Here is a 25,086-nt window from a genome sequence, read left to right as displayed (position 1 = left end):
GCAGCAGAACCTCTGCAGACGCAAACGACTCTGTCTGACAGCTTTGAAGAGAGCAGGGGATCTCCCAACACGGAGGTTGAGATCTGAGAAGGGACAGACTGCCTGCTCAAGTGGGTCCCTGACCCCTGAGTAGCCTAACTGGGAGACATCCCCCACTAGGGGCAGTCTGACACCCCACACCTCACAGGGTGGAGTACACCCCTGAGAGGAAGCTTCCAAAGTAAGAATCAGACAGGTACACTCGCTGTTCAGCAATATTCTATCTTCTGCAACCTCTGCTGCTGATACCCAGGCAAACAGGGTCTGGAGTGGACCTCAAGCAATCTCCAACAGACCTACAGCTGAGGGTCCTGACTATTAGAAGGAAAACTATCAAACAGGAAGAACACCTATACCAAAACCCCATCAGTACATCACCATCATCAAAGACCAGAGGCAGATAAAACCACAAAGATGGGGAAGAAGCAGGGCAGAAAAGCTGGAAATTCAAAAAATAAGGGCGCATCTCCCCCTGCAAAGGAGTGCAGCTCATCGCCAGCAACGGATCAAAGCTGGTCAGAGAATGACTTTGACGAGATGAGAGAAGAAGGCTTCAGTCCATCAAACTTCTCAGAGCTAAAGGAGGAATTACGTACCCAGCGCAAAGAAACTTAAAATCTTGAAAAAAGAGTGGAAGAATTGATAGCTAGAATAATTAATGCAGAGAAGGTCATAAATGAAATGACAGAGATGAAAACCATGACACGAGAAATACGTGACAAATCCACAAGGTTCAGTAACCGACTCGATCAACTGGAAGAAAGAGTATCAGCGATTGAGGATCAAATGAATGAAATGAAGCGAGAAGAGAAACCAAAAGAAAAAAGAAGAAAAAGAAATGAACAAAGCCTGCAAGAAGTATGGGATTATGTAAAAAGACCAAATCTACGTCTGATTGGGGTGCCTGAAAGTGAGGGGGAAAATGGAACCAAGTTGGAAAACACTCTTCAGGATATCATCCAGGAGAACTTCCCCAACCTAGTAGGGCAGGCCAACATTCAAATTCAGGAAATACAGAGAACACCACAAAGATACTCCTCCAGAAGAGCAACTCCAAGACACATAATTGCCAGATTCACCAAAGTCGAAATGAAGGAAAAAATCTTAAGGGCAGCCAGAGAGAAAGGTCGGGTTACCCACAAAGGGAAGCCCATCAGACTAACAGCAGATCTCTCGGCAGAAACTCTACAAGCCAGAAGAGAGTGGGGGCCAATATTCAACGTTCTTAAAGAAAAGAATTTTCAACCCAGAATTTCATATCCAGCCAAACTAAGTTTCATCAGTGAAGGAGAAATAAAATCCTTTACAGAGAAGCAATTGCTTAGAGATTTTGTCACCACCAGGCCTGCCTTACAAGATACCCTGAAGGAAGCCCTAAACATGGAAAGGAACAACCGGTACCAGCCATTGCAAAAACATGCCAAAATGTAAAGACCACCGAGGCTAGGAAGAAACTGCATCAACTAACGAGCAAAATAACCAGTTAATATCATAATGGCAGGATCAAGTTCACACATAACAATATTAACCTTAAATGTCAATGGACTAAATGCTCCAATTAAAAGACACAGACTGGCAAACTGGATAAAGAGTCAAGACCCATCAGTCTGCTGTATTCAGGAGACCCATCTCACATGCAGAGACATACATAGGCTCAAAATAAAGGGATGGAGGAAGATCTACCAAGCAAATGGAGAACAAAAAAAAGCAGGGGTTGCAATACTAGTCTCTGATAAAACAGACTTTAAACCATCAAAGATCAAAAGAGACAAAGAAGGCCATTACATAATGGTAAAGGGATCAATTCAACAGGAAGAGCTAACTCTCCTAAATATATATGCACCCAATACAGGAGCACCCAGATTGATAAAGCAAGTCCTTAGAGACTTACAAAGAGACTTAGACTCCATACAATAATAATGGGAGACTTCAACACTCCACTGTCAACATTAGACAGATCAACGAGACAGAAAGTTAACAAGGATATCCAGGAATTGAACTCATCTCTGCACCAAGCGGACCTAATAGACATCTATAGAACTCTCCACCCCAAATCAACAGAATATACATTCTTCTCAGCACCACATCGCACTTATTCCAAAATTGACCACATCATTGGAAGTCAAGCACTCCTCAGCAAATGTAAAAGAACAGAAATTATAACAAACTGTCTCTCAGACCACAGTGCAATCAAACTAGAACTCAGGACTAAGAAACTCAGTCAAAACCGCTCAACTACATGGAAACTGAACAACCTGCTCCTGAATGACTACTGGGTACATAACAAAATGAAAGCAGAAATAAAGATGTTCTTTGAAACCAATGAGAACAAAGATACAACATACCAGAATCTCTGGGACACTTTTAAAGCAGTGTGTAGAGGGAAATTTATAGCACTAAATGCCCACAAGAGAAAGCAGGAAAGATCTAAAATTGACACTCTAACATCACAATTAAAAGAACTAGAGAGCAAGAGCAAACACATTCAAAAGCTAGCAGAAGGCAAGAAATAACTAAGATCAGAGCAGAACTGAAGGAGATAGAGACACAAAAAACCCTCCAAAAAATCAATGAATCCAGGAGTTGGTTTTTTGAAAAGATCAACAAAATTGACAGACCGCTAGCAAGACTAATAAAGAAGAAAAGAGAGAGGAATCAAATAGATGCAATAAAAAATGATAAAGGGGATATCACCACGGACCCCACAGAAATACAAACTACCATCAGAGAATACTATAAACACCTCTACGCAAATCAACTAGAAAATCTAGAAGAAATGGATAATTTCCTGGACACTTTCACTCTCCCAAGACTAAACCAGGAAGAAGTTGAATCCCTAAATAGACCAATAGCAGGCTCTGAAATTGAGGCAATAATTAATAGCCTACCCACCAAAAAAAGTCCAGGACCAGATGGATTCACAGCTGAATTCTACCAGAGGTACAAGGAGGAGCTGGTACCATTCCTTCTGAAACTATTCCAATCAATAGAAAAAGAGGGAATCCTCCCTAACTCATTTTATGAGGCCAACATCATCCTGATACCAAAGCCTGGCAGAGACACACACAAAAAAAGAAATTTTAGACCAATATCCCTGATGAACATCGATGCAAAAATCCTCAATAAAATACTGGCAAACCGGATTCAGCAGCACATCAAAAAGCTTATCCACCATGATCAAGTGGGCTTCATCCCTGGGATGCAAGGCTGGTTCAACATTCGCAAATCAATAAACGTAATCCAGCATATAAACAGAACCAAAGACAAGAACCACATGATTATCTCAATAGATGCAGAAAAGGCTTTTGACAAAATTCAACAGCCTTCATGCTAAAAACGCTCAATAAATTCGGTATTGATGGAACGTACCTCAAAATAATAAGAGCTATTTATGACAAACCCACAGCCAATATCATACTGAATGGGCAAAAACTGGAAAAATTCCCTTTGAAAACTGGCACAAGACAGGGATGCCCTCTCTCACCACTCCTATTCAACATAGTGTTGGAAGTTCTGGCTAGGGCAATCAGGCAAGAGAAAGAAATCAAGGGTATCCAGTTAGGAAAAGAAGAAGTCAAATTGTCCCTGTTTGCAGATGACATGATTGTATATTTAGAAAACCCCATTGTCTCAGCCCAAAATCTCCTTAAGCTGATAAGCAACTTCAGCAAAGTCTCAGGATACAAATTAATGTGCAAAAATCACAAGCATTCTTATACACCAGTAACAGACAAGCAGAGAGCCAAATCAGGAATGAACTTCCATTCACAATTGCTTCCAAGAGAATCAAATACCTAGGAATCCAACTTACAAGGGATGTAAGGACCTCTTCAAGGAGAACTACAAACCACTGCTCAGTGAAATCAAAGAGGACACAAACAAATGGAAGAACATACCATGCTCATGGATAGGAAGAATCAATATCGTGAAAATGGCCATACTGCCCAAGGTGATTTATAGATTCAATGCCATCCCCATCAAGCTACCAATGACTTTCTTCACAGAATTGGAAAAAACGGCTTTAAAGTTCATATGGAACCAAAAAAGAGCCCGCATTGCCAAGACAATCCTAAGTCAAAAGGACAAAGCTGGAGGCGTCACGCTACCTGACTTCAAACTATACTACAAGGCTACAGTAACCAAAACAGCATGGTACTGGTACCAAAACAGAGATCTAGACCAATGGAACAGAACAGAGTCCTCAGAAATAATACCACACATCTACAGCCATCTGATCTTTGACAAACCTGAGAGAAAGAAGAAATGGGGAAAGGATTCCCTATTCAATAAATGGTGCTGGGGAAATTGGCTAGCCATAAGTAGAAAGCTGAAACTGGATCCTTTCCTTACCCCTTATACGAAGATTAATTCAAGATGGATTAGAGACTTAAATGTTAGACCTAATACCATAAAAACCCTAGAAGAAAATCTAGGTAGTACCATTCAGGACATAGGCATGGGCAAGGACTTCATGTCTAAAACACCAAAAGCAACGGCAGCAAAAGCCAAAATTGACAAATGGGATCTAATTAAACTAAAGAGCTTCTGCACAGCAAAAGAAACTACCATCAGGTGAACAGGCAACCTACAGAATGGGAGAAAATTTTTGCAATCTACTCATCTGACAAAGGGCTAATATCCAGAATCTACAAAGAACTCAAACAAATATACAAGAAAAAAACAACCCCATCAAAAAGTGGGCAAAGGATATGAACAGACATTTCTCAAAAGAAGACATTCATACAGCCAACAGACACATGAAAAAATGCTCATCATCACTGGCCATCAGAGAAATGCAAATCAAAACCACAATGAGATACCATCTCACACCAGTTAGAATGGCAATCATTAAGAAGTCAGGAAACAACAGGTGTGGAGAGGATGTGGAGAAATAGGAACACTTTTACACTGTTGGTGGGATTGTAAACTAGTTCAACCATTATGGAAAACAGTATGGCGATTCCTCAAGGCTCTAGAACTAGATGTACCATATGACCCAGCCATCCCACTACTGGGTATATACCCAAAGGATTATAAATTATTCTACTACAAAGACACATGCACATGTATGTTTATTGCGGCACTATTCACAATAGCAAAGACTTGGAATCAACCCAAATGTCCATCTGTGACAGACTGGATTAAGAAAATGTGGCACATATACACCATGGAATACTATGCAGCCATAAAAAGGATGAGTTTGCGTCCTTTGTAGGGACATGGATGCAGCTGGAAACCATCATTCTTAGCAAACTGTCACAAGAACAGAAAACCAAACACCGCATGTTCTCACTCATAGGTGGGAACTGAACAATGAGATCACTTGGACTCGAGAAGGGGAACATCACACACTGGGGAACTATCATGGGGAGGGGGAGGGATTGCATTGGGAGTTATACATGATATAAATGATGACTTGATGGGTGCTGACGAGTTGATGGGTGCAGCACACCAACATGGCACAAGTATACATATGTAACAAACCTGCACGTTATGCACATGTACCCTAGAACTTAAAGTATAATAAAATGAATTAAAAAAAATTCATTAAGCCATTCAGCATACACGTACACACCACCCGTCATGTGCGAGGGGCTGAGAATACTGAACAGAATAAGCTCCTTGTTCCTGCCTCACTAGCTCACTGTGATTGTGTGAAAGCAATGCAAAAATGCAGGGTACACCAGGGGCTCTGAGAACACCAAATGGGGGAGGCAGCTGTTCTAGCCAGTGTGAGGTGACATTTAAACTAATTGAAGCGTGAAGGGTGAATTCTCTAGCAGAATAGGCAAAGGGCTTGCCGACAGGGAAAACAGCAGGTTTGAAGGAGCTGGGTATGAAAGAACATGGATGTTCAAGAAGTGACAAGAAGTCCCAAGTGGCTGATAGGGAATCCGGTGGAGATGGAGAGGAGATGTTGGGTCATCATGCCCAGGCCTTGTAAGCCAAGCTGAGGCTCTGAGATGGCACCCAGTGCACGGTGGATATTAGCAGGAATATCCAAGAGACCCAGCTATATGCGTTAGGGAGCTCCTGTGGGTAGCACGATGCCCCCTATGCCCAGCAGCACAGCCTGCTCTAAGCTGCTGCTCAGAATGGGGCCAGCAGCAAGACCTAACCCTTGTCTAACCAGCAGACCCCCAGCAACAGTCATTCCCCTGGACTCTCCCAATGCTTCCTTGTGGCTTCATCTTCCACTAGCTTTTTGTTTTTTAATTGCTGCCATGTTACAAAGCAGCCAAGGGTATAATCCAAAGAGCCTGAAGTGAATAACTATGCAAATAGAGTGGAACGTGATACACTTACTGAGACCTGCGTACTTGCTGTGCCCTGGGAAGGCGCTCAGAATAAACGCAGCCTTAATTTTTTATTTCTTCCTGCTCCATCTTCTGATGCAAAATATGTTTCATTTAAATGATCCTTGGGTGAGTGAGGTCACAGGGCTGCTGGCAGGGAGAAGAGATTCTTTTAATTGGCAAAATGCTAATTGTTTCAGAAAATGAATTCCAATCTTCCCATCTAATACAGTGGATGTGTGAGTAATTACTTTCCTTCACTAAACTATTAATGCAACATTAGTGATTACACTAATTAAAACTAATGAACTCTTACAGACTGATAAACCCCTCAGTCAGTCAGTGGATGCCTCTCTTCCATTGGCTGTGTTTAACTTCCCATTTGGAAGAGAGATCTTGAATTAACCTTTAGAATAATGCGCAAAATTGGGTTTAGCAATGTTAGGCTTTATAGGCTGGGGATAATACTTTCTCTATGCATTAGTGAGGCCATTTCCACTGAGGGTGTAATTGAATTTAAAAACACATTCCTTAATTTGATCAGCCACACTCCCATGGTTGGTAATGGCCCTCCAAATCCTGGCTTCTGAAGGCGAAAACTGCCTCTGGAAATACCCCATGACCCCTTCTCTGGCCTCTGCTCCCTGGGGTCAGCAAACTCACTTAAAGGATTGCTTTTCCTTTCCACTTGCTTCCAGGAACATTGCCATGCATTTTAACTGAAAGAGACTTTTGCCCCCAATTCTACATAGCAGGCACTTGCTTCGAGTTTGCTCATGCCCTTATTTGTGAATATTAATTAACTGAAGTTTTTAGTCCTGGGTGAAGTAGGGAAGGCAGCAATGCTATCGATGCATTTCACACAAAGGGAGAATGAGCAGGTTGGGGTGGAGGGTAGGGTAACGCTTCTGGGCAGGCATCAGGGTACTGAGGTAAAGTCCACGTCTGAGCCAAGTTGGGAGTCAGGTCTGCTAGGAAGGGAGAAGAACTGACTGCTCCAGGACTGTGCCCTGCACACAAAACTCAGGAGGACTCTAGATGCTTCCAAACAGGTAAGAAATAAGTTAAGCCAAGAGTGAAAACAACAGCAAGACTTTTATCACATGGGACAGGAACATCTTAGTTAGAAAATGTATCTTATACTCCTTCTCCTCCATACCAGATTTAGCTCTTGCTATGTAGATGGAGGAGATCTTCATGTGGACAGTATGAGCATCTCTGCAATTTCCTTTAAAATACTTTAGTATAGAGAATGTGATACAAATCTATCTATCTATCAATCATCTATCTATCTATATTTTGAGACAGAGTCTTACTCTGTCACCCAGGTTGGAATGCAGCGACGTGATCTCGGCTCACTGTAACCTCCACCTCCTAGGTTCAAGTGATTCTCCTGCCTCAGTTTCCTGAGTAGCTGGGATTACAGGCGCCTGCCACCATACCTGGCTAATTTTTGTATTTTTAGTAGAGAAGGGGTTTCACCGTGTTGGCCAGGCTGGTCTCGAAGTCTTGACTTCAAGTGATCTGCCTGCCTCGGCTTCACAAAGTGTTGGGATTACAGGCATAAGCCACCACACCCGGCCTAAACGTATGCATTTTTAAGCTATACCCTAGGGCCTGTCAATCCTGAATTGGGAATTCAAACATCAAGGTAATCACCTAACATTGTATTGGAAAAGTCCATATCTGAGATAATGACTACAATGGCCTCAATTAGTATCCCTATTCCGATTCCCATCAGATGCTGCTAGTTAACACTTCCACAGATGTTTTAGTTGGTGAAATTAGTAGTTTGTTAATCAGCATAATAGATGCTAGAAATGGGCTCTATTTGAGGAAATTAGTGGTTTTCGAGTTGTAAAGATTAGTTAAAATAGTGCAGAGAGATTTCTCACTTTATGAATGGGTCTTGAAAGCTGGTTCCCTAAATATCCTGTGTCCAGCTGCTAAGTCAGGACTTCTGGTGCTCTGATGCCACTTCTTAACTGTATCGGAATCTTGCCTCTGGAATACCACTGCACACAAATTTTCTTTACTGGTGATCAAAATTATGTAACTTGAGTGTGGAGACATTGCTTAACACACTCAGAAGCCTTGAGTCTTGACCTATCTATGCCACTGTTTAGCTAGAAAAGAGGCTAATAGGCTGTGGCTTTGAAAAGATGACAACTTTGTGAACAAAATTATTTAAAACCAAGACCTATGGGTCCATGCAGATGAAAAGGGTCCATACAGATGTCTTCATAGACACCGGTCCTATGATCTCAAAAACCTCCTGACCAAGCTGGTCTTCTTATAAACACATTTGCCAGTCACATAGGAAGGAATAAGTGGATGACACTGAAAAAAAAAAAAATACATCTCTGAGATCCCAGGGCCCTTTAGTTTCCAGATCCTTAACCTTGGCTGACAAGCATTAGCTGATTTATCCATGAATATTTTCCTGCTTGCTGAGTGCCTTCAGGACAGGGACTAATTGTTCGTGTGTCCTTACTGCTAGTACAGTGCCCGACATGCAATGTATGCTTGCCACATATTCATAGCACAGATCAATGCATTAGTAACAGCTTCCAATATGAAGATCACACTGGTTCTGTCCTTTATATCATTCAGGTGTGCCAGCCACTGTCCCACCTGGCATTGTCTGAGACAATCAGGTGCCATAAGACAGGAATGCTGTCTCCCTACCTGACTTGTGAAGTAGTTAAGCAGCAGTTAAGATCTGTCCATACAACTCACTACTTATTTCAACTTGCATTGAAAAATCACTAGTTGTGGCCAGGCGCAGAGGCTCATGTCTGTAGTCCCAGCACTTTGGGAGGCTGAGATGGGCGGATCACTTGAGCCCAGGAATTTGAGATCAGTCTGAGCAACATGACCTCATCTCTACAAAAAATACAAAAATTAGCCAGGCAGCTGTGGTCCCAGCTACTCAGAGACTGAGGTGGGAGGATCAGGTTAGCCCAGAAGGTTGAGGCTGCAGTGAGCTGAGATCATGCCACTGCACTCCAGCCTGAGCATGGAGTGAGACCCTGTCTCAAAAAAAAAAAAAAGAAAAACAAAAAAAAATCACTAATTGGTACCCTTTTCTCCTCAACTAGGTTGGAAGTCACTGAGGGCAGAGGTTGTATTAAGTCTGCCCAGTGTTTAGTGCAGTGATGGACTTGCATTTTCTGATACGTAGTAGATTCTCAATAAATGTTAGGTTAGTGCAAAAGTAATTGCGGTCTTTGCCATTACTTTTAATACATGCTGCTTGAATGAATGAATGAATGATTCATAAACAGATCCCTGTTTTGGACCATATCAGTGGAAAGGCTGTTTTGTCTTCAGTCAGAGGCTCTGTCCCCTACCCTTCCATTTCAGGTGCTATAGAAATACGGTGTGTGTGTGTCCGTGTGGCCAAGTGTCCATGACTGTGAGCTCCTCAGAAAGGTGACCTGGCAGCTCCTCACCCAGAATCCGACAGTGATGGGACACAGAAGCTGCATTTGACCCTGACCAAGAGGAGGGTACTGACACGTGCCCAGCTGCCAGTGTGAGAAGTATGATAAAAACTTTGAAGAAGAAATTTCTCCTGCCAGAGAGGTACTTGCTTTGCTTTTACTTTTTACTGAGATTACTTGATGCTTCAGGCATTCTCTTTTTCAGTAATGAATTGCTTCTCCCAATTTAGGAAGGACAGTTTGCTGGGTTAACTCAGCAAATCAATCTGGCCACCTTCCAGATTGCTCTAGGCCCATGTTCCCTTCCTGCACCTCGGCAGGACCCCTGAGCTAAAAAAGCTGGCTGCCTTCTCACTTCCTTATCCATTTTCTGTTAATAATCACCAGGAGGTAACTTTAACCCAACCAAAGATTACCGTAGCTCCTCCAGCTGTCCCTACCCATGAGATGAGGAGCTAATGGGTTGTACCCACACAGAACCCCAGAGCCCACCCTCTAGACCACACTCCGCATAAGTGGGATGCTGGAATTCCCTACCCAGTGTCTTCCTGCAGCCCGTGCTCTTTCTGGGATCCATCTTCTGGAAGGCAGACCATTAGATGTGAGAGAGATGGCCAATGGGTGACGATTTCGGGGGTGGGAGTATAAGCAGAGCTTGAATGTGTGGGCTGAGGTGTTTGCTTGCCTTTGTAAGAGACTCATCAAAACCCAGGATGAAGCCGGGTTAGGAAGAAAGTGAGACAGGTTGCTACCTGGGAGCTGCCGCCATGCGACTCATTATGAAGATGTAAATTTTTTTTTTTTTTTGAGATGGAGTTTCGCTCTTGTCCCCCAGGCTGGAGTGCAATAGCATAATCTTGGCTCCTTGCAACCTTTGCCTCCTGGGTTCATGCAATTCTTCTGCCTCAGCCTCCCAAGTAGCTGGGGTTACAGACAGGTGCCACCATGCCCGGCTAAGTTTTGTGTTTTTGGTAGAGACGGGATTTCACCATGTTGGCCGGGCTGGTCTCGAACTACTGGCCTCAAGTGATCCTCCTGCCTCGGCCTCCCAAAGCACTATGATTATAGACATGAGCCACTATGCCTGGCCATGAAGGTATAATTATTACGGTAGGAGGACAGAATGTATTTTGAGAGTCTCATATCTTGTTTTTTTCTTTTTGAGTATTTATATAGACAGTAAGTGGACCACCATGTGTACTTTTGCCTGCTGTCTTGCAAATCTTGGGGGCAGGCTTGCAGTCAAACCACATAGAGGAATGTTGCCCTGTCTCTATTCTTTGGCTCTGCTTTTCATCTGTGGGGTTTTGAGTATGCTAATGAATCTAATCAATCTTGTAGATGAAAGACTTTTTCGTCAAGGCAACTTTTTGTGTAGTTAGACTTTCATATCCGTAATTGGCAAGTGAAATCTGGGGTCTGCATGAGCAGTTTAAAGGTTAACCTTTTTATTACCCAAAGCCACATTAACTATGAGCCTTTCTTTAGGATGACTTTAGAACCACAGTGGTGACTGGACACCATGTCCAGAGTTTGTCCTGCCAATCTGGATAACCTCAGATTGTGGGCAAGAGTGTTGCTCACACTGTTGTGGCTGGAGTCAGTGCTGTAACCTTTGAGAGGAGGCAGGTTGCTGCAAATGGTTACACATGCAAATGCAAACTGCAGAAGCAGATGTGTTAGCAGGTTACAAGTGGGCAGAGGTGTGTCCTGGGTGGCCCGAAACAATCTGATGCCTCCAGGCCACATGCCATCCTTGTTTCTCTGAGTTCTTCAAAAATGTCATGACCAGGAACTCCACAGTTTCAGCTCTCTCTGCCAGAACTCTCTGCCCTGTGTTCCCTATCCCCAGATTAAGTTGTGTTCATCCTTCAGGGGTTCCTTATTCTGACTAGGACAGGTCTGTATGTTGCATGCTCCCTTAAAACATGCAACAAACTTGTTCAACATCTAGTCTTCCTGCTGGACCACAACAGGGGCTCCAGGTGGGAGTACTGTATTTCTTCCCCACTGTATCTGAAGTATCAGCACAGTGATTGGAACATGGTAGGTACCCAGTAAGTATGTGGGGAGAGCATGAATAAATGACTCCTCCCCGTTGACCTGTTACCCTAACACAATTCAATCACTTCTCACCATCTGACAGCACTCACCCTCATTGCTTCTCTGGGCTACACAATAGCCTTCTAACTAGTTATGACAGGTTAGAAGACTGCCCTTAAAAGATGTGTTCACATCCTAATCCCCAGAACCTGTGAATGTGACCTTATTTGCAAAAATTGTCTTTGTAGATGTAACTAAGTTAAAGACCTTGAGATGAGATCATTCTGAATTGTTCAGCTGGGCCCTAAATCCAAGGACAGTGTTCTTAGAAAAGACAGAAGAGGAGAAGACACAGACGAAGAGGAGAAGGCCATGTGAAGACGGAGGTAGAGATTGGAGTGATGTGGCTGCAAGCCAAGGAACACCTGGACCCACTGGAACTGGAAGAAGCAAGGAGGAATTCTTCCCTAGCACCTTCGGAAGCTGTGTGGCCCTCCTGACACTTTTTTTTCTGAGATACAGTCTACTCTGTCGCCCAGGCTGGAGTGCAGTGGTGTGACCTCGGCTCACTGCATCCTCCGCCTCCTGGGTTCAAGTGATTCTCCTGCCTTAGCCTCCCGAGTAGTTGGGACTACAGGCACTGTAGACTGGGAATGGCCTTGCTATCAGGAAACACTGAGTCTACACACAAATGGATGTAGCCTATAGGTCCTTCCCAGGATGATTATCAACTATACCCATGTGCTAATACCAGAGATACAAAGGACATTGTATACTGCTTAGTCCAGAGCAGGAGGCATAAGCAGTAGGTGTTATTATCATTGTCATTGTCATCATTATTGCACAGTGATGTGGTTTGGCTGTGTCCCCACCACACCCCTGCTGCCAAATCTCATCTTGAATTGTAGCTCCCATAATCCCCACATGTTGTGAGAGGGACCTGGTGGGAGGTAATTGAATCATGGGAATGGGTTTTTACCATGCTATTCTTGTGATAGCGAATAAGTCTCATGAGATCTGATGGTTTTATAAAGGGCAGTTCCCCTCCACACCCTCTCTTGCCTGCCACCATGTAAGACATGCCTTTGCTCCTCCTTCACCTTCTGCCTTGATTGTGAGGCCTCCCCAGTCATGTGAAACTGAGTCCATTAAACCTCTTTTTCTTTATAAATTACCCAGTGTCAGGTGTGTCTTTATTAGCAGCAAGAGAATGAACTAATATACACATCTAGCTGATTGAGGTGTAAGCTAAGGAAATGTACTCTCCATAATTTCTAGGATCATGTATGAATAAGATTAAATCATAAAAACACTAATGTCCTTCCATGTCTCCCTTAAGGCCTTCTAGCAATTCTCACCAGGACCATGTTTTTTTTGTTTGTTTTTTTTAAAATCTTGCTAAGCAAGTTTCTAAGATTAGTCATTATATTTCACTGTGTCTCTCCTTTTTAAAAAAGTGTTATTTTGATCTTTCCATAGATAACCAGTAGTTGTTTAGAATGAGAGCTCATCTTAAAAAATCTTCCTTTTGAATATAGCTAATTTATTTATTCTAAACATGACTCAAACCAATAAGCCTTTCATGGAGAGACCCAGACGTAATTTTCCCGTTGAAAACACTATGGCATTCCCAGAGTGGGTACAGAAGATGTGAGCCCCATGATCCAAGGAGCTCACTCCCAGAGATACACAAAGAAACCCAGAGACCCTTGTTGCCACAAGCATTTAAAGATGATGTTTATGTGAACAGCATCTCAGTCACCCACATTCCTCATGACACCATGTGGGATGCCTCCAGTCACAGACCTGCTAACGTGTGACACCAAGTAGGTGATACTAGTATGAGAGTTTCCCAGCACTCAGCAGGCAACAGAGGTTGAGATAACAAATGCCTCTATAGACTGGGGCCTGCTTATTAAGATAAACTCCCCTGACAGCTTGGCATGGTCACATAAAGAGCATACTGCTTGTACATTTGCGCCTTGAGTTCCTAGCCTGTCAGAGCTAGCTGCTTGGCACAAGCTGACACTTTGCACCCCTTCATCTCTGACGCAGGAGTCTCATGTCTTCTACCAGCATCCATGAAACTGTGGCAGGTCACCTTGTGAGCTTGCAAGTTGGGGGGTAAGATCTGAGCCCCTTCACAGTTGTAATCAATACCTGACAGATATGAGCATTATGTGATCAGAAAACATGCACACGAATGTTTACAGCAGCACTAATTCATAATAACCAAAATCTAACAATCACCTACATGTTCTTCTAATGGGTAAATTGTGATATATCTACACAATGGAATATCATGCTACTATAAAAAAGAATGAGCTACTGCTATACCCAACAACATGGATCTCAAAAACATGTTGAAATTTTTAAAAAGCTAGACACAGAAGAGTACATGTTTAAGAATTTTGTTTGAAGTTCAAAAATGTAAAACTGATCTATAGTGACAGAGCTTGAACACTGGTTATCTTTGTGCGTGGACATATTGACTTGGTGGGACCTGAGGGAGCCCCTGAGGGCTGCATATATTATAACTTGTGGTCTGGGTGGGTGGTGGCTCTGTGGATATGTATGTATATATATATATATATATATATTTATATATGTGTGTAAAAATCCATCGAGGAATACACTTAAGATCTGTGTACTTCACTGCATGCTATACATCGAAAAACAAAATAGAATGAAGGAAGAGAGACAGAGAACGGATGTATGTAGCCGTTGTCTTCAGGTCAGTGTTAAATGGACATATTTCATGGGGCTCAAGAACCCTAGGGGGTCTTTTCTTTCATTATTTCACTTGTTCATTTGGCCTGTCTGTAGGTCTGGTTGCATCAGGTTGCCTGTGATACCAGTAGCTAGGGGGATTGGAGGATGGGGATGAGAGTCAGATCAGGGACGGGCCCAGGGAGCATGAGCTCCCTAGCTTAGAAAGGCAGGGTCATGGCTGACACTCCCAGGGAGACGCAGGACCTGGAAACCAGAAGATAAGGTGCTGAAGGTGTTCGTGCCATGCCTGGAGTGGCACAGGCCTTGCCCTTTGGTCCCAGAGGCAGAAAGCTCCTCTCTGAGATTAGACTCGGGGGCTATGGACCGACACGAGTGCCATGGCCTGGTTGTAGTGTCACAGGAGGTGCACGCTGACTTGGTGTAAGTGCCTCGCTGAATGAATGGCTCCTCCTCTCTGCAATATGGCTCTCCTCACCCCAAACTGAGGGACAGAGCAGCCACAAAAAGCTGCTGACAGCTCCAAGTAAATTCCCTTAAGCGAGGTGGGGGCAGGTGTTTTATTGACTCTCAATCTTTGCCAGTAGCTGAGTACATATTTAATAAAAATCTTAGGCTTGGGGGGCAGGGATGGGAAGGCAGAAGGGAGAATTCCTGCCCCCAGGGCTTGGGAGGCTGGCAGGCTGGCCAGTCCCTAATAATTCGTTCATCCAATATTCATCTTTGGGTCATTATAGTCACTGAGTATCTCTAAGGAACAAGTTTATTAGTGTCTGCTAAGATAATTAGCCTAATCTACTTCAAGGCAATTCTAATAGTCTCCATGTAGGGTTTTTTTTTTTTTTTTTTTTAACACAATTCACCATGACTACATTTCAACGTTGGTTCTATTTTGTTCATATTTCCCCCATTGGAGGTATTCAGTTGCTACAAGAGTGCCATGCTCTCCAATTAGCCGAAGGGGAAGGAGATTAAGTCCCCAGGCTCTAGCTCAGCCTTCTCCCAGACCAGGTTTGCTCCAGCCTGCATAATGCCTGCAGCTTGGGTGACCTCTAGGATCACCCTGAAGGCTAGACTTTCTTCCTCTCTGTCTGCATTTCCCCATCCTCTAAGGGGATGTTGTAGAAGGGAAGGTACATGCACAGCTTCAGCGGATCCAAAGCACTTGATTTTCTGTCCTGCACTTGGAGAAATCTCTCATAACTTCCCTTGCAGCTACACAGGCCGCGAAACTCTCCATTCATGAGTCTGCAGAGAGGGTTAGACCAACAATTCTCAAATGCTGTGCAGGGTGCACGCAAATCACCTGGACATCCTGTTAAAATGCACACTCTGATGCAGCAGGTCTGGCATGGGGTTGAGATTCTGCATTTCTAACCAGCTCTCAAGGATGTCAGAGCTGCTGGGTCACAGACCACACTGTGAAGGGCAAGCAGCTAGACCCACTCGTCCTTGCCCACTGCCATTATGCCGGGCAACCTTCTTCCTTCACAAAAGCCCTAACATCCCTTTAGGAATCCAATAGCATATTCTTAATAACCTCAGACATCTCTTTCTAACACTGATTCCTTAACAACAAGTCCCTGCAGGGTCCACAGTTACTTTCATGATGGTGGTAATAGGGCTGCCCTATTCCGGGGAGGGAACGCCTTGATTTGTTAGTCATGCAGTGTCCCCTTGCAGACAGCTTGGCAACACAGGACTTCACTGGGGGCGGAGGGGAAGCAGAGCTGTGAGGAAATTCTTAAGCAGAAAATGGGAAGTTTATCTTCTTTCTTTTAACAGTATTTAAATTCATTTGTTAAGAGAGAGCTTCACTTTAATTAATAAATTCTCCACTTTTATGGCTACTCGTAATTCCCTACTATTTAGTTTAATTGAGTTTTCATGTTCAGAATTTAGAAGCAGCTTCCTCTTTTTAGTTTTAAATAGTAATACATAAACAAATAAATATCACGCTTTTCAGCAGGGCCCATTGAGTTCCATCCCATTCTGCTGTTACACAGTAAATGCATTCATTCAATCAATCACACAACAAATACAAATTCATCACTCACTATGTGCAATGGGAGATGATGGGTATAAAATAGTGAACAGAGCACATAGTGAGTGATGAATTTGTATTCGTTGTGTGATTTGTTGCGTCCCTATCCTCAGAGAGCTTCCTTTTCTAGTAGGGGGAGGAATTGCTTCCGGGAGTCAGGACAGGCTTTGTAGGGGAACGTTCGGGATGGTATCCTGTCCACTATCTTGGAGGGGTCCTTTAATGTAATCAAATGTGAGGTAATTTAGACTACCAATCACATGGAGCCAACTGGTATTTAGTTAAATTGTCTTGACCTTCCCACTGGAACTGTCCAGATGAGGCAATGCTCTAACTGTAACCAGTCTAATCATGGCTTTGCTCACTTCGGCACTCGCCCTATAGAAGCTCTCCCTGCAGTCACCTCCAGCAAAGCCCTGAACCACTTCTGGTTTGGAGCTTTCTGATTCAGGAATTGCTGTGTGCACAAATACATTTTGAAAAATTATGATGTACCAAAGTTTATCTTTTAACTGGTCCAAGTGCAAATTGTCCTATCTTCTTCCATGATTCTAATATTGGTGACTAATTCTTCTGGAAGACAAATTGGTGATGGCACAAAAGCCTTCCTCTGTAAACACAGAAATGACAAGTCCTCCATCCCAGATCTACTAGTCTCTAGTCTACTAGATCTACAGCCTCACGACAAGTAGTCAGAATGAACCAGGGCCTCTTCTGTTCCTCCCCACTGCCAGAACTCTGAGTTTCCACAGCACTAGATCCTGGCCAAGCACTTAACAGTAATTCCCTGGGTAATCTTCACAAGTCTTTATAGACAGGCCTCAGGATGAAACTTCAATTTCCCTGCATTGACTAAGATAGGGAATTGAGGCATAAAGAGACGGATGGGGTTGGGGCAGGGGCACATGGCACGAAGGTGCATGATGAATGGAGATATGGGTCCAGGTCTTCCACTCCTTACACGACCAAGGATAGTTCCTTTCACTTTTTTCAGACCTTAATTTCCATGTTGATAGAATAAGAACGATGATATCTACCTCCCTCCTGGATAATAGGAGGAATGCGTTAAAATGTGTTTTAAATGGCGAGATCCATTTGGAAGAAAGTATCATATGGATGCAAATCATGGAAGAGCATGCTTGAAATATGGAATGATTCTGACAGACACCTGCTGAGTGTCTGTTCTAAGCACATCACGTGCCTCATCTCACTTAATCCTCACGTGACCTCCAGGAGGTGGGCATCATTATCACCAGCAGTTTATACCCAGGGACACTGGAGTGCAGGATGGAGGAAGGTGTTTCCCAAGGCCTGGGGGTCCGTGGTAGGGGAGGTGGGCTTTGATTCTCCAGATTCTGGCTGCAGAGTGTGGGCGCTGTGCCCCAGGCTTCCCGCTCCTCTCCCCGCAAGCAGCCAGCACTCAATTATCCCCATGTGGATTATCTGCAGCTCATATTTCATTTCATTCCAAGCTGACTTTTCCCTGCCAACCAGCTCAGCTCATTTAGTTGGCAGGGGAGCTCAGGGAGTTAGAACTAATCCTAATATTAAGTAAAGAGCAAAGCATAATTAGGAAGATAAATCTTCTAGGGGGAAAATGTATGTAACATATTCCAAAGTCAAGCATGGGTGATTTTTTCCATCTTCTAGATGATCCACATCACTGTTCTCTTTTTCTCTTTCTAGCACAGATAACTATGGGTTGATGACATATTGTTTTTAAACTTAATTTTTTCTGATTAGGCGATCATGTATTCTCACAAAATATTTAGAATATTCTGCACAGTATAAAGAAGAGAATAGAAACTCTCAGAATAGTACCATCCTGATAGTAACATTGTTAACATTTTGGCATGTTCTTTTTTCAATGCTATTTTCGACATAAATGCCTAAATATTGTACTTGTAGTCTTGTAAACTGTTTTTTTTTTCTACTTGATATCTTGTGGAACTATACGCATCAAGAGATGTAGCTGAACACCATTATTTTTAGTGGCTCCATTGGCCTTGGAGAACTCATATGAATGTAGCATAATTGGTTTTATTCAAACCTAGCTAAGAGAGACACAATTGCTTCATGCATCCAATTATTTATTTGTTCATTGATTCAGCAAACCTGCCAGATATTGCAGATGAAAAAAAATAATAAAATGTAGTTCAGAGCCTCAGAGAATTTGCTGTCTTTTCTCAGAGTCACTACATCAATTTCTTTTGGGCTCAATCTCTTGACCTCTGCTGCCTGCCCCCAACCTTCCTTGTTGGCATGGCCCAAAAAGCAGCTTGCTTTGTTGTTGGAAGCAGCCAGGCCTTATTTGCTGACCCTCCCCCACTTTCAATCCCTTCCTTTTTTGCCTCTGGGTTTAACAGTGGCATAAAACTAATTTATAGCTCTTGCTAGGAAGAGGACAAATTTTCATCCCAGCCCGTCATGCGAAAAGCACTAGTACAAATGAATAATTGTTGACCCATGCTACCTATTAGAGATTGTGCTTGGGCCACCTCGTTTGTTGTTTTAACACAAGAAATTAAGGGCCCTGGCAAGGGCTTCCATGGGAACTGAATTGGTAATGAGATAGAACATCGTCTTTGTGGGCGACCTCTCCTAGCGCCATGTTCACAAGAGAGACAGGGATGAAACCTCACTTCCACAATGATCCCATGAGAAGGGTAGACTCTGCCTGTGTCCACCTTTGATTTTAGGCTCAGGGTCATGTTCTACCAGGATCCTTATCCATCAGCATATGTCTGTGAAGCAACTAGAATATACTGGACACTGTGTGAAGTGATGGGGGGCGCATGGCTATAGACGTTGCTATTTTGGCCTCCGGGGGCTCGCCAGTGCCTGACATCTGTGAAGCCATATGCTTTTGCAATATACGTGTGCATGGAGTGATGCAGGGTACGTTTTCCCTCTGTACCAAATGGTTTGAGTTGCAGGGAAAGGTTTGTGTTGGGGATGACACTTGAAACGGGTCAGAAACAACAGAGGAACTCTGGATAGTGGAGGGATGAGAGGTGAGCACTCCTGGAAGAAGGAGGACATCCCCAAATGCAGGGAGGACCTGTGCTTTCCATGGACTGAGGAGGCCTTGACAGAACAAGGAGAAATGAGGCTAAGTAAGGAAGGTGCAATCAGATCACAGAGAGCTTTGAAATCAAGATAAGAGTAAGAAGGACAGAAGGTGTTTCACAACACTTAATTGGTTCCATGTCCTGGATATGTGACCATGACTTGCAGGCTGTATTGAATATGATATGTTTTACAATATTAGGGACTAAAAATTACAATGAAAATGTGTGTGTATATAGCCTTTCACACAGCTGGGTGTCAACATATATTTAATAACATGTTGCATTATTCTTATGCCATCTCTCTGGTCAAGAACTATTACCTCGAACCATCATTTCAGCATTTTACAAAGTGTTTTCATACCTAGTACCTCATGTAAATTTGAATATAGGTAAGGTCAAGAGCTTTGGTTACCTGGGCAATAACATCTGCTGACTGATATTCTGCATGCTCCAGGCATTGGTCTAGGCAAGGAGATGAAGTGATCAAGGGGCAGCAGGGCTGGGTTTTGATGGAAATCCTGCCTATTCATGCTTATTCACTGGAGGACATGGGTAGCAGGAAGGGAAAATGCCCTTTCCAGAAACTGTGATATTACACAGGAGAATCAACTGGAAGACTGTTACAGAGTAAGAAAGTTTGGGGCTGGGCGTGGTGGCTCACTCCTGTAAAATCCCAGCACTTTGGGAGGCCAAGGCAGTGGATCACTTGAGGTCAGGAGTTTGAGACCATCCTGGCCACCATGGTGAAACCCCATCTCTACTAAAAATACAAAAATTAGTTGGGCGTGGTTGCGGGGGCCTATAATCTCAGCTAGTCAGGAGGTTGAGGCAGGAGAATCGCTTGAACCTGGGAGAAGGAGGTTGCGGTGAGCCGAGATCACGCCATTGCATTCCAGCTTGGGTGACAAGAGCAAAACTCTGTCTCAAAAAAAAAAAGCAACTGCAGACTTGAAAGCCTGCTTGGCAGGGTGTGGGCAGGAGTGCCTTAATCTTTTCAGCAGTTTGAAAGGGAGTCCTGCGTTTTGTATAGCTCTGTCTTAGGTCACAGGTGCATGCACAGCAAGTGATCAGGTAGTCCCTATTCAAATGCCTAAAGCTGGAGTATATGGATTTAGTTTTATTTATTCATTCATTCATTCATTCATTCATTCATCAAACTTTATCAGCCCTCTTTCATGTGCCAGATCCTGGTGACAAAATGATAAATAATACCCCGTGCCTGTCCCCAAAAGAATGTACAGTCTAATGGGGGTTGGCTGGAAAATAGACAACTACAAGAAATGTGTGATAAATGCTATGACAGAAATAAGCCCAGGGGGCTGTGGGACCACAGAGGAAAGACAATGAGAAAACTCTGGCCAGGGAAGGTCTCACGGAGGAGGTGGTAAGTGAGCTGGGTTTTGAAGGATGAATGGGAATTATCTTGGGAAAGGACCATTTATAGGGAGAACGAAAGAACATTCAGGTAGACAAAAAGCAAGGACATGTACATTCAGCAGCCCTGAAAGCTACAAATAGTTCAGTAATCCTGGAAGGTCAAGGTAGTTGAGGTCTAGGTAGGTGGGAATGATGAGAAATTACACAGAAGAGGCCCCTGGGCTGTGTATAAGGAGTTTGAGTCCTGTTATCAAGACTGCTAAGGAGTTTGAGTCTTGTCATCAAGGCTTTGGTGAGCCACTCAAGGATTCTAAGGGGTATATTGACAAGGATGACATAAGAAAACTCCTAATAAAAAATTCCAGGTAGGTGGGGTAAGATGTAAAAAACGATATAAGGATAGTAGCAGTTACAAAATCCATATTTTTATCCAATTACCTACAATCAATTTGTAGAGATACATACAATTGTACACTGAAAGCACATTGATTCCTAAAAAGTAAACTGTGATTGGAAGTTTTACAAAAATAATTATTTTACATATTATATTTTTAAAAATAAAACCTATAAATTATTTAGGCAAGTTTGTTGTTACTGTTAATTCTGTCAATATATTTAATATTAACATGTTGTTATTACTACATGCTACGACATAGATAAACCTTAAGAACATTATGTTAAGTCAAAGGAGCCAGTGGCGAAAGACTACATATTTTATAATTCTATTTATATGAAATGCACAGAATAGGCAAATCCATAGATACGGAAAGAAGATGGGTTGCCAAGAGTTGGAGGGAGGGGAGAGTGGGAGTGGTTGCTAACAAATATGGGATTTCTTTTGGGGTGATGAAAATATTCTAAAATTAGATAGTGGTAATGGTAGTGCAACTCCAGGAATATACTAAAATCAATTGAATTATATCCTTTAAAAGGTATGTGATACCTTAAAATATTAAAAGCCATCTATGACAAACCCACAGCCAACATTATACTGAAGGGGCAAAAGCTGGAAGCATTCTCCTTAAGAACTGAAACATGACAAGGATAGCCACTCTCACTATTCCTATTTGACATAGTATTGGAAGTCCAAGCCAGAGAAACCAGGCAAGAGAAGGAAATAAAAGGTATCCAAACAGGAAAACAATTAGTCCAATTATCTCCCTTCATTGATGACATAATTCTATACCTAGAAAACCCTAAAGGCTCCACCACAAGGATCCTAGAGATGATAAATGACTTCAGTAAAGTTTTAGGATACAAAATCAATGTACAAAAATTGGTAGCATTTTACACACCAATAATGTTCAAGCTGGGTCAAATCAAGAACTCAATCCCATTTATAATACACAAACACATGCGCGCGCGCACACACACACACACACACACACACACACAATGCTTTGGAATACATCTAACCAAGTAAGTGAAAGATCTCTATAAGGAGAACTACAAAACACTGTTGAAAGAAATCACAGATGATACAAAACAAATAGAAAAGCTTCCTATGCCCAATATTGTTAAAATGGCCATACTGCCCAAAGCCATTTACAGATTCAATGCTATTTCTATCAAACTATCAACATTATCTTTCACAGAATTAGAAAAAACTATTCTAAAATTTATATGGAACCAAAAAAGAGTGCAAATAGCAGAAGCAATATTAAGCAAAAAGAAGGAAGTTGGAGGCATCACACTACCTAACTTCAAACTACACTACAAGGCTACAGTAACCAAAACAGCATGATAGTGGTATAAAAACAGACCATAGACCAATGCAACAGGATAGAGAACCCAAAAATAAAGCTGCACAATTATAATCATCTGATCTTTGAAAAAGTTGACAGTAACAAGCAATGGGAAAAGGACTCCCTATTCAATAAATTGTGCTGGGATAATTAGTCAGCTACATGCAGAAGAATGAAAATGGACCTCTACTTTTCACCATATATAAAAATTAACTCAAGATAATTAAAAACTGAAATGTAAGACCTCAAACTATAAAAATCTTAGAAGAAAACTAGGACATACCATTCTGGACATTGGCCTTGGCAAAGAATTCATGACTAAGTCCCTAAAAGCAATTGCAACAAAAACAGAAATTGACAAGTAGGACCTAATTAAACTAAAGAGCTTCTGCACAGCAAAAGAAACTATCAACAGGCTAAACAGACAGTTTGTAGAATGGGAGAAAGTATTTGCAAACTATGCATCTGACAACGGTCTAATGTCCAGAATCTATAGGAAACCTAATTCAACAAACAAACCAAATAACCCTATTAAAAAATGGGCAAAGGACATGACAGACACTTCTCAAAAGAAGACATACATGTGACATACAAATATATGAAAAAATCATCAACATCATTAATCATCAGAGAAATGCAAATCAAAACCACAATGAGATGCCATTTCGCCCCCATCAGAATTGCTACTAAAAAGACAAAAAATAGTATGTTGATGAGGTTGTGAAGAAAAGGAACACTTATATACTGTGGGTGGAAATGTAAATTAGTTCAGTCACTGTGGAAAGCAGTTTGGAGATTTCTCAAAGAATTTAAAACAGAACTACCATTCAACCCAGCAGTTCCATTATGGAGCATATATGCAAAGGAAAAGACATTGTTCTACCAAAAAGATACACACACTCATATTTTCATCACAGCACTCCTCCCAATAGCAAAGACATGGAATCAACGCAGGTGCCCACCAGTGGTGGACTGGATAAAGAAAATGTGGTACATATACACCATGGAATACTACACAGCCATAAAAAAGAATGAAATTATATCCTTTGCAGCAACATGGATGGAGCTGGAGGCCATGATACTAAGCAAACTAATGCAGGAACAGAAAACCAAATACCACATGTTATCACTTAAAACTGGGAGCTAAACATTGAGTACACATGGATATAAAGATGGGACCAATAGACACTGGGGACTATGGGAGTGGGGAGGGTGGAAGGAGGACAAGGGTTGAAAAAGTATCTATTGGGTACTATGCTCACTACCTGGATGACAGAATTATTCATAAACCAAACCTTAGTGACATGCCATTTACCCATGTAACAAACCTGCACATTTACCCCCTAAACTTAAAAGTTGAAGAAAATAAATAAAAATGTAAAGGTATGTGAATTTTATTTCAATAAAACTGTTAGAAGAATAGTAAAAGACAGAAACTTCCTTAACAAGTAGACTGACATTTTTAATGGGTACACTCTGGAAGCGTCACTGAAATCAGAAACAAACCATGAATGTTCACTATATTACTGTTATTTAACATTCCACAGGAAGTAGCCAGTGCAATTTGATGGAAAAAAGAAATAAAAGGTGTAAAAATTTGGAAATGAGAGAACCAACTGGAAAAAATCATAAAATTTGAAGAATTCAGTAAAGCACAAATTTAGTAAATACAAATCCATAATTATCATACACTCAAATAAGAAGTAGCTGTTCATATTAAAAATAATACTTTGGAATAAACCGTATAGGAAACAGTCATAGGCTATAAGGAAAAAACGTAAAATGCTAGTGAAGAACACTAAGAAAGAATTGAATAAATAAAAGTATCATCTATTCAATAGGATGGTTCACTGTTACAAATATGTTGACATTCCCTAAAATTAACAAGATTGTAATAAATACACCAGAATACTAAAAAAACTCAAGTAATTTAAAAAGTTGATATGAAAAAATAAATGTGCAATTATAGTCAGATTGCTGAAAAATAAATAGTTATGAAGGAGACTATTCGATAAAGTTGTAAAACATAGAATAAAGCTACAGTATTAAAACATGGTGATTCAAGTGCATGAGGAAACAAAGCAGATTGATAGAACAGCACAGAGACCCAAATACATATAGTTCTATATATTAGATTTAGTAGAGCAGGATGTTCAGCACTGTATATTATTAGAGAAAAAAAATCCCCCCACCCTCCTACTGTGTTTTAAAATCTGCATCCCCATTCGTCTAGAGAGACATAGAAGCAAGAGAGAACTTAGGGACCTAGAGAAGACTCAGTGTGTGAAAAAGTCA

At 42.0% G+C, this 25,086-nt stretch overlaps 1 protein-coding gene and 1 long non-coding RNA gene across 3 annotated transcripts in view; one reads left to right on the top strand and one right to left on the bottom strand.

Moving 5' to 3' along the window:
- SIAH3 (siah E3 ubiquitin protein ligase family member 3) overlaps window positions 1-25,086 on the bottom strand; it is a 90,301-nt gene that overhangs the window by 21,257 nt on the left and 43,958 nt on the right. The gene's annotated exons all lie outside the window — the stretch shown is intronic.
- LOC117063288 lies at window positions 7,254-12,395 on the top strand. The gene is made up of 3 exons (XR_004428851.1): window positions 7,254-7,387; window positions 9,702-9,923; window positions 12,073-12,395. It is a non-coding gene; the product is annotated as an uncharacterized LOC117063288 (long non-coding RNA).

The sequence above is a fragment of the Trachypithecus francoisi genome, unplaced genomic scaffold (assembly GCF_009764315.1).
Source record: "Trachypithecus francoisi isolate TF-2019V2 unplaced genomic scaffold, Tfra_2.0 Lachesis_group18, whole genome shotgun sequence".
Lineage (NCBI taxonomy): Eukaryota > Metazoa > Chordata > Mammalia > Primates > Cercopithecidae > Trachypithecus > Trachypithecus francoisi.
The sequence above is the reverse complement of the archived record's forward strand: the minus strand, read 5'-3'. Positions and strand labels throughout refer to the sequence as shown.